Below are 10,866 nucleotides of genomic sequence, written 5' to 3'. Positions count from 1 at the left end.
TACTCCCTCCCTCCCTCCCTCTCTCTGATTTTCGTGTCTTATCTCTTTCATTATTCATGTTTTATTGTCTCCTTGTTTTACTTGCGGATCAGTTTTGTATAGATACCACTACTAGAAATTTGTCAATAGACATCGGCTAAAAAGCGATGTCTATTGAAAATCCAAGCGATGTCTTCGCGTGCGATGAGAAAAGTCGGGGTCTTAGACATCGCTTTTTAGCCGATGTCTAGAACCTCTTCAGACATCATTTTTACTAAATATCTGATGTTTTTTTCTTCAGTGTAATCTCGAATTATATCTTTACTATGATTTCAGTTATGATATAATATCACATCTTTATCATTTTGAACATATCACCTATAGCCTAAAATGATACATTATCATCAAAACCAACCTAAAACTGATGTGAATCTGTATCTTTAACATCGGTCTGATATGTGATGCGATGTAAAATGTCCAATTTATTTTAAAAAGCGATGTCTATGTTCACAATTTACATCAGTTATTTAAGGAATTGATATCTATTGTAGATTTAATATCAGTTCTAGGAGTATGGATGCTATGTTTGTTTGCTAATGACATCGGTCCATTAGCTATTTTTTTATGAAATGATGTCTTTTTACATCACTTCATTTGTTTGTAAAGTGATGTAATTTTCTAGTTTTTAATTCATTAATACCTATTTCAATGAAATACCAAAAACCAAAAATCATCCACAAAGTAAATTACTCTGCCAAACTAAATTACAATGCCAAAACCAAAAAATCAATATATCAAAATATTCATTCACTTACCAAGATTCCAAGTACAATTTATATCATCTACCAATCCAAAATAAACTACGTACATCGAAACCAACTACTATACATATTTCCAAATCATAATTTACCAAAGTCATAAATCCAAACCATCACATATAATAAAAAAGTTGTGTATTCTTAATGTCAGCAGATAGGTTCAGCCAGCGTCCCTGGATCTTGAACCAGAGTAACCGTCTTTTAGCGATTATATTTTCTCCTTTCTGCATCATTGCCACAAACTTTTGCAATCAACTCTATCATTCAGAAAGATACGAAAAGCAAGTGCAGGTTATATCAGTACAAGATTTTATATGCATAGCAACAAAATCACAATATTCTTTTTCTATTGCACGACAACCAGTTTGAGCATTCTGCCAATAAAAAAACACTACTTTACCATCCATTACATCGAGATCTGTAAGTGTTGCAACCAACAATTCAAGCTGCATAGAGAAAATAAAATGTAAATGAACAAGCCTTGCTGTTGTATCCCCATTTGGATATGAGTTATTTGTTGCTTAATTAAAACCTCTCATGAAACAGAGTAGTCAATTCCATAAGTTTCAGATAGTCCAACGGCTATATTCCTATAAGCTTCCTGAACATCATAAAGTGAAAAGAAGTAATGAATAAACCAACCAAGTAATACGAAACAGAGTTAAATGAATTTGAACTTACACTCTTATAAGCTGCAGTTAGGACACCATAGTTGTTAAAACTACATCAGGTTTTGCTATGACCTCGGGGTCATTACTTCTTTCACCACCATATTGAACAGATACTGTAATACTTTCTGGCTTCGAATGGGTCATTACAGTTTTTCCTAGCCCCATTGCATCTGCTAAAATCTAGATATATGCATGTTGAGTTAAAAAAGCAATTCCAGCAATTAACTCACCCCTCCCCTGGCAGTTGGGAATTGAGTTGTTGCTTCACCAAAGAAGACGTTCACATGTATGGAAGAAGCCCTCCTGTTAAAAAATAAAAAGCTTCAATCATCAACTCCCAAGCTGGCCACTCCACAACCAACATCCAATATGACACGACTCCTTTTACCCCAAGCAATATCAGGAAACTTTCATTCTTAGAAAATATATAATAAAAATCCAATCAATTAACCAGATAACTGAACAGTTGACTAATTTATAAATGGAACTTTCATTCTGTTTCAAGTACAGAGAACCACCAGCTTAGAAATTAGAATTCAAAGAAGCTGTGAAAAAATAATGTCAAATCAGACAACTGAACATTATTATGATAATCCCTTTCGCTAATTGAAAGAGTTCTGACTGGATCCCGCTGGACACTTCCTAGTTGCAATGTTAATTTCATTTACTGTAAGCTAAACCCTGATGCTGCACATGAGCTGATAACAAAAAAAAAAAGACATTCATGGACAAGCAAAGCCTACAAAATGAATATATACCATGCAACGATCACAAACTCGAACTTGTGGAGCATTTTCATCAGCATTGAGAGCAATTGTTCCATGGGTACACTTGTCATAGAAGATGTCACCACAATTTCTGCATTGGTGCTAAAATTTGGGGGGAAATATAACACAAAGTAAGATAATTGGAAATGACAGAAAAGCTATAGTTTTTGTTCTTCTCCATGAAACATTCATTTTACTAGAAAATTAGAAATATACCCCAAGTACTGGGATAATTTTATATATATATATATATATATATATATATACAATTTCTTTGAATTAGAATTTCATTCTAAAACGCCTTAAATAAAAGCCAATTACTAAAAAATTCTCAGCAGTGACTATAGGTGAATAATAGCTTTAACATAATAAATATTAATTAGAGCTCCACCAACCTGAGTTGCTTCTCCTCTACCAAGGAAGGCATCTACAGAATCATTCCAACTGCCATCCATATAAGGCGCGAGGAAGAACTTCACCTCCGACTCAAAGCTAGCAAATTCTTGAGACTTCTTAGTACCAGGATGTACTTTGAGAAATCTATGATTTCACGCGTACACACAAACATATATTAAAATCAGAAATTTTAGTCATAAACAAACTATATATAAACACACTGTACACAAACACGTTATACAAGTACATTTGCAAACAATACAAACACAAACAGTATACAAGCACACATTTTTACATACAATCAGCAGCAATTTATTTATACAGGGTCCTATAAACATAAAGATATATAGAAATTTCAAAGAGAACTATATACAAACAGTTTTAAACATGTCTCCGATAATATGTATACATACAACTACACATAGATATACATAGCAGGCCAAAGAAATATAATAAAAATGTAAAGAAGCAACTACCTAACCAAGCAAACTCCAAAACCAAACAAAACAAAACTTGGACCCCCAAAAGTGAACTGAAACTCCAATATCCAAGCTCCAAGCTTTAGGCTCCAAGCTCCAGGCTTTAGGCTCGAATAAACTCCGTTCCTCAAGCTCTGAATCTTTAAGCTCCAAACACCAACACACACCACTCTGAATCTGTCAAAAAGATTGAAACAAACGAGAAAATCGAACAATAGATAGAAAGAAACAAAGAAAAGGTGTTAATATGAACAAACTAAGATGTGTAATCGGAGATTGCAGGTGTAATTGGACAAATCGAGTTCTAGGGTTACGTTTGAGCAGCGCCGATGAAAGGGGGAAGAGAGAGTGTTTTAATTCTGAGTCTAATCTTTGTGAATTGATAGCTTTTGATTTATTTTTTTATGTTTATATATTATTTTAATAGAATGGGAGTGTGTGTAGTGGGATGGGGGGAAATGTTGAAAGTGGGGAAATGTTTTAAGGGGGAACTGAAAATTTTAGTTAAGAGCGGGGAGAAAAAGAGACGGGTAGCGGATTTCATTTTTTTTAAAAAAGAGGCTTAGACATCGCTAATGCACCTGACTGATGCACCAACAACAAAAAGACATCACTTCTTATTTCAACGATGTAAAAAACAGTTTTAACATCGGTGGTTTTTCTGCCTGATGTATAATGCGCGATGTCTAATGCTGTTTTTCTAGTAGTGTACGCTTACGCGATTTGAATTGATTTTCATAGTGTGCCTAATCTGCTTAATGCTATCCTCTAAATCGATTATATTATGTTTAGGACAGATTTAAGCACTTGCTAATTCAAGTTAGGGCACTTATTATGGAAGCAGAGAAACAATTGAGTATCATGTGTGTATGTATTTTTCTTATTTGGGTAGTCTAATTCTAATGTGTATATTTATATTTTCGTGTTTCTTATTGGTTTAATGTAGATTTAAAGTTGTAATGGAAGAAGAACAAAGTTCGACCTCTAATAGACCTCCAAAAAGATATAAGAAATCTACATCAATAATTTGAGATTTATTTCATAAGTTTGTAGAGAATGGAGCACAAAAGTCTAGATGTAAAAAATGTGATCAAGTTTATATAAGTGAACATGGTACCTCAAATATGCGAAAGCATATGATGTCAAAACTTGATCAAATTTTTTACATCTAGACTTTTCCATGTTTTGACATCATATGCTTTCGCATATTTGAGGTACCATGTTCACTTATACAAATTGATCACATTTTTTACGTCTAGACTTTAGTGTTCCATTCTCCACAAACTTATCAAATAATTCCCGAATTATTGATGTAGATTTCTTATATCTTTTTGTAGGTCTATTAGAGGTCGAACTTTGTTCTTCGTCTATTACAACTTTAAATCTACATTAAACCAACAAGAAACACAAAAATATAAATATACACATTAGAATTAGACTACCCAAATAAGAAAAATACATAAACACATGATAATCAATTTGATGTAATTATCACATGATACTCAATTGTTTCTCTACTGCCTTGTTTAAATAATAAGTGCCCTAACTTGAATTAGCAAGTGCTTAAATCTGTCCTAAACATAATATAATCGATTTAGAGAATAGCATTAAGCAGATTAGGCACACTATGAAAATCAATTCAAATTGCGTAAGCATATCTATACAGAACAGATCCGCAAGTAAAACAAGGAGACAATATAAACATGAATAATGAAAGAACTAAAACACGAATATGAGAGAGAGAGAGAGAAGGAGGGAGGGAGAAGGAGAGAGAAGACGTCTCTCGGCGGCGATGATGTGGTCGGTGGAGGCACGGATCCAGCGGAGAAGCAGGAGAGATCGAATTGAATTGTACGAGTGTAGTGGTAAGCAACAGATTGAATTGTACAGGTAACGAAAGTCTTTTTTTTATAAAAAATATGGTTATCATATATTGGGTCCATTTTTTGGTCCATATTTTGGATAAAAAACATGATTTCAAAACCAACCATATCCAAATAAAATGTGTGATTTTTTTGTTGGACCAAATTTTAAAAAATGGTTTGGTTTGGACTGGATATATGGTTTTGGGCCTATATTGCCAGGTCTACTTATCAGCAAGTAAATCATATGTTCAAAGAACAAATAATAGTGCAAGTCAGTCGATTTGGCATGTTCGTCTTGGCTATCAACTGCTTCAACAAATTTCTACAAAAATCTAGTTGACGGCGTTCCTTAATTACTTCAGTAATTTAAACATAAATGCAGTGTGTGCTGGTTGTCATACAAGAAATCAAAAAGGCTTCCATTCACAAAATCAACTAACAAGCTTCCGATGTACTTGAGCTGATTCATTCGGACTTGATGAGGCCTACCAGAACAACAAAAAACAGTGGGTGTCGATATGCAATGATCTCGGTGGATGACTGCTCTCGTTTTACTTGGATTTATTTTTTAAAACATAAAAACGAAGCATTCTCTAGATTTCTTGACTTTAAGCAAAGAGTAGAGCATGAGTTTGGCCGGAATATCAAGTGTCTGCGTACTGATAACGGGGGCGAGTACGTGTTGGAAGAGTTTCTTGCATATTGTGAGAAAGAAAGAATTCAATGACAATTGACATGTCAAAATACGCCTCAGCTACTTAAATACCGGTGTACAATATATATTAAACTTGTGTTCTAGCTTGTTTATGCGGCTGAAGTTTAGTGATCATCATGTCATTATGAATTTATGACTTGATTATTGAAGTCATAACTATTAATCATGTTTTCCTCTGTTTTGTTTTGTAGGAGGTTGCTGATCATCGCTCAGGTGAGTTGAAATTGTTTATCTTGTGGAGTGACTGGAGTCTATTTGTTTTTGCAGGAGATTTCTTATTTTCAGTTAAAGTTGCATTGAGATTGTTTGTTACATGTATTCGTAGATTACGGTTCAATCACTTGCAATTTGCACTATTAAGTACTTTTATGACGGTCCTTGTGTTCTTGATAATTAAGCTCATGGAACTGTTTGTGACTAGTTGAGACAGCGCCACTGATTCTGTCTGCTTGAAGAATTGAATTAAATTACATTGTATCTTTTTTTTTCAATCTGGCCAATATTGCTATATGAACTATCACCTAGTTGTTCAGTCCTATAAATCTGATCCAACAATGTAGTAGATATATCTCATAATTTCGAGTCTCGGTTAAAACTAACCAAGTCTTGGAACTGATCAGCATATATTATATTGTGCCTCCTCTTTAAGTCATTATCTATCACAGAAACATAAATCAGAGATTGCATCTCCAGCTTTATATTCCTTTTCTAAATATTTTAAACGCATGTCCTAGCTTTTTCTTTGGGGAGGTTCAAACTCAATTCGAACCCTTACTAGAACAAGGAGTAACCGAACCATCTAACATAAAATACAACGAGACTAAACACCTAAGACGGTAAAAAAGTAGATTTAAAGCAACTACTAAAACATAGCAATTACTGCATCCAACCCGTACATCATACAATAATTTTATTTATAAAAAAAGCTAAAGAATTTCTCCTTCTTTGCTTACACAATCTACGTTAATTACGGCTTATTCTATGACATTTTTCGTCCTCCTTTTGCCCTCCAAGTACCGGTTGTGGAGCTTCAATTAATCCGTACGGAGTAGCACATCCGTGCCCGGAATCTTTTGTGGCCTTCCCCAGCCTCGTTTTGCACTCTAACTAAATGCCATTTGTAGAGCAAAACCTGATCCTTGGGGAGTGGAAACATTCGTGTCCTAATTCTTTTGTGGTCTTTCTCTAACTTAAGTTTTGCACTTATAAGTGCAATTGTGGTGCATCAATTGATCATTAGGTAACATCAACATCCTCATCATGGAAAATAGACAAAGTATGCACATACATAACTTCCTCCCACATGCTCCAATTGTTTTATACTTTTAAGTGTCGTCTGTGGTGCATCTTCCTCCCATGTGCTCCAAGGACTTCTTGTGCGGCGTTCTCCTGTCTCATTTTGTATTTCTTGACACTAATTGTTTAATAATTTTCTATGGTGGTGCTTCATCAACAACCCGGTGTGTGCCATAACACTCTGAGTGTTGTGTCATTCCTAGCACCACAATTATTACTAAATGATGGATAGTGGATCCTTAATTGTTGGGTTTGTATGGCCATGGATCTTTTCATTCAGACAACTATATAGACAATTGTTTTGTTTCCTACCAAGCCTATTGTGCATAATTTATTATGTACAGGGGATGCCAATTTTAATATATAATTTCAAGAAGTTCAAAAATATTATCTTATAAAAGAATCCTTGGGTGTATTTTTCTTTTTAAGATATACATGTTTATTTTATTTCTTTATTTCTATTTTAAACATATTCTATTTATCATCAGTTTTATAAATTCTACATCATTACTCTCTCATATACCTACTCCATGAACTTACGTTCATTGTAAAGGAATTTTCAAGTTGTCTCTCATATATATACTCCATCAATTTACATTGGCCGTAAAAGAATTTTCTAAGTTTTTTTCTTGTTTTGTTGCAAGTTGATTAGTTCCATATATGTCCAGGGTTATTATTAAAAACCATTTATTAAGGTAGGCTTGTCCATGTATGCAGCTGTTTGGATCTTTTGGAGTCTTGAAAATTTTATTATTAAAAAAAATATCGATTATTAAAAAAAATATCCTTCTGTCAGGAGTTGTGAGAATGTTAGGGGGATATCATAGTTTAGCTCAAGACATTTTTGTTCCACTCATATTAATAATAATTAGTCATTTATTTGTCTATATCATTTGCCAAAGAATTGGGACAAAATTTTGGGGGTAACATTACTCTTAGTATATGCATTATTCTTATAACAAAAAGTACATTAATTGATATATTCACAACACCCAAAAACATATTGACCATATTTATTAACACTAATATAATATTCTTATATTCACATTTTAATTTTTCTTTTTCCATTCCTCGAGAATTTTCTTGACAACTTATTCACAATTGCTTCCGGTTTATGGTGAAAAGTAGTTTCATATTCTTTTCAAGGAATCATGAAGAAAAGAAACTTTTTTCAAGGGATAACCTTTTGTATTTAAAAGGAAAAATCACATCGTCATATTCTAGTGCATTCATCATAAAAGTTACAATCTTCAATGTCCTAACATCACAACATGACCTAACATGTACTTAACTCATTATATATCATATCATACAAATAATTAAAAAAAATTCAGATTTTAGACATGTTCCGAACCTTAAAGAAGTTCAAACTTTCAAATTAATACAATTTTAATAAATAATAGGGATGACCACTTGTTACTTTTTTAAAAGAAAAATATTTAATTAATTGAATAAAGGATAAAACAAACTCAATTCAAACCCTTAATAGAACAAAGATTAATCAAACGAGGCTAACATAAAATGTAATGAGACTAAACACCTAAGACCGCAATAAATTAGATTTAAGGCAACTACTAAAATCTATCAATTACTACATCCAACCAGTACATCAAACAATAAGTTTACTTGAAAAATAAGCTAAAACTTTCTCCTTGTTTGCTTACACAACCTACGTTATTTACACCTTTCTCTATGACATTTTTCTACCTCTTTCGACCTCTGGAGTATCATTTATGGAGTTTCAATTAATCCCTATGGTGGCCTTCTCCTGCATCATTTTGCACTCTAATTAAATACCACTTATAAAGCAAAACCTCATTCCTTAGGAAGTGGAAAAATTCATGCCCTGATGCTTTCATGGTCGTTCCGATACTTGTTTTACACTTTTAACTGCCATCTATGGTGCATCATATTAAACATTGGGCAGCAACATCCCAGTCATGGTAGACAGTCAAAGTGTGAAGGTATATAACTTCCACCCACCTGCTCCAAGGCTTCTTATGCCGCCTTCCCCAGCCTGATCTTGTACATCTTTGGCTCTAGTTGTTCAATAATTATTTTCTATGGTGGTGCTTCATCAACAACCTACTATGTGCCATAACACTATGAGTGTGTCTCAATGTGTAGAACCTGTTGCACAGGTGATGTTGTAGCCAGGCCATTCCCAGCACCATAATTATTACTAATCATTTGAAACTTCACATAATTGTCGTGTTCATCACCAACAGTAGTACGAATCAACGGAATAGACGTTAGCACAAGTTGCTCCGGAATCCCGATCGAGTCATTTTTGTTCTATTAGGTCTCCAATTGTAGAGTCATTGTGTGAATCAGAGCAATAATATACAATAAATTGTTATAAATTTCTCTCATTTCAATTTTGGTTGTAAGTACTAGGCACCAACCCTCCTACATGCTCGTAGGTATTGGTAGTATGGTTAAGTGAAAGATGCATCAAATAAAATTTTAAATTTTGTTGGTAAACCACACTACCATGGCCACGTTTTTGTTTTCAAGACCCCAGAGTGAAGTCATAATAAGGCCAGGAAGTTCCCATCATAGTTACCATAAAATGAGCGCATTGTTAGAAGGAGAATTCTTGGTAGCATTCATAAAAGGTTTTAATTGTTAGAGATCTTGAAAAAATCATCATGGGGCTCAATTAGTCAATTATAACGTTATCTATTCTAATCATTTTATTGGGATAATACATTAAAGATTCAAATCCTTGAACATAAAGAATAATCTGTAGACAATCCTGCAATAATAATAATATCATCACTAACAATAAGTAAGGAAAGAAAATATTCATAAGAATGACAAACACATACACACATAAACAAAATAAAATAAATTTTTAGATTACTTTCATTCCGGAGCACAAACAATAATCTATCTTGGATGGTGAATCAACCGGGAATAATTTGAGAAAGATGAATTATGAATTGGCTTATGTGTGGGGTCATGGTAATTATATACACATAAAAATATAAATCTTGTAGGTAGTCTAGTGATACTTTATGCGCATGTTAGTTTAAGTTTTGCAAAAAGTCATGCAATTCAAAATTTAAATTATCTGTTATTTTAATATCTTCAATAAAATGATAAATTGTATGTATTTATCTGAAGAATTTAGATGATATTTTTACAAAATTATTATGAAAAAAATATTAATATTTTGATGATATATTATGTCTATGATTAGTTTGCTAATTCTTGTATAAAAACAATCATCAACTAGAATCATCAAAGCTACTCATAGACCTAAGATATATCATCTAAATGTCAATATCCCTGCTCATAATAATTTTTCTAAAGGATCATCTAAATTATTCATATAAATTCATATATTTTTACCATTCTACAAAAGATATCTAGATAACAAAAATTTAAATTTGAATTTCACCACCATGTGCAACATTTATTATTCACACGGATATAAAGTTTCATGCGTATAAAATTATCAGGACCCCTCACATAACTCAATTCATAATTCATGTTTCTCAAATCATTCCAATTTGATTTAAAGCTGAAGATAGAAAAATGTGTGTGCTCGAGAATGAAGGTAATCTCTAAATTTATTTTATTTTATTTATGTGTGTATGTGTGTGTATGTTATGCTTGTGAATATAATTAACTTTCCTTACTTATTGTTAATGATGATATTGTTATTATTGTAGGATTGTATCTTTAATATACTATCCTGATAAAATGATTAGAAAAGAAAGCCATGTACTTCAGATTAATCCCAGCATAGATTATTTCAAGATCTCTGACCGTCTCCTTCTAACCGGCCCTCATTTTTATACGGAAATTATTGTGGGAACTTGTTGGGGTTGTGTTATTATGAATTTCTCCAGCGTCTTGCACACAAAAACAC

At 32.9% G+C, this 10,866-nt stretch overlaps 1 long non-coding RNA gene across 3 annotated transcripts; it reads right to left on the bottom strand.

Annotated features, from left to right (window-relative positions):
• Positions 1 to 754: 754 nt before the first annotated feature.
• Positions 755 to 3,553, bottom strand: LOC135149203 (uncharacterized). Of its 3 annotated transcripts, none has more exons than XR_010287447.1 (6): positions 3,108 to 3,553; positions 2,631 to 2,775; positions 2,227 to 2,337; positions 1,479 to 1,771; positions 1,198 to 1,398; positions 755 to 1,054 (listed from the first exon to the last, which is right to left on the bottom strand). It is a non-coding gene; the product is annotated as an uncharacterized LOC135149203 (long non-coding RNA). The 3 variants fall into 3 exon arrangements; XR_010287448.1 differs by having other exon boundaries at positions 755 to 1,021; XR_010287446.1 differs by having other exon boundaries at positions 755 to 1,398; positions 3,108 to 3,547.
• Positions 3,554 to 10,866: the final 7,313 nt, after the last annotated feature.

Source organism: Daucus carota, chromosome 9 (assembly GCF_001625215.2).
Source record: "Daucus carota subsp. sativus chromosome 9, DH1 v3.0, whole genome shotgun sequence".
In the NCBI taxonomy this organism is placed as follows: domain Eukaryota; kingdom Viridiplantae; phylum Streptophyta; class Magnoliopsida; order Apiales; family Apiaceae; genus Daucus; species Daucus carota.
This window is presented reverse-complemented; position numbering and strand designations above follow the sequence as displayed.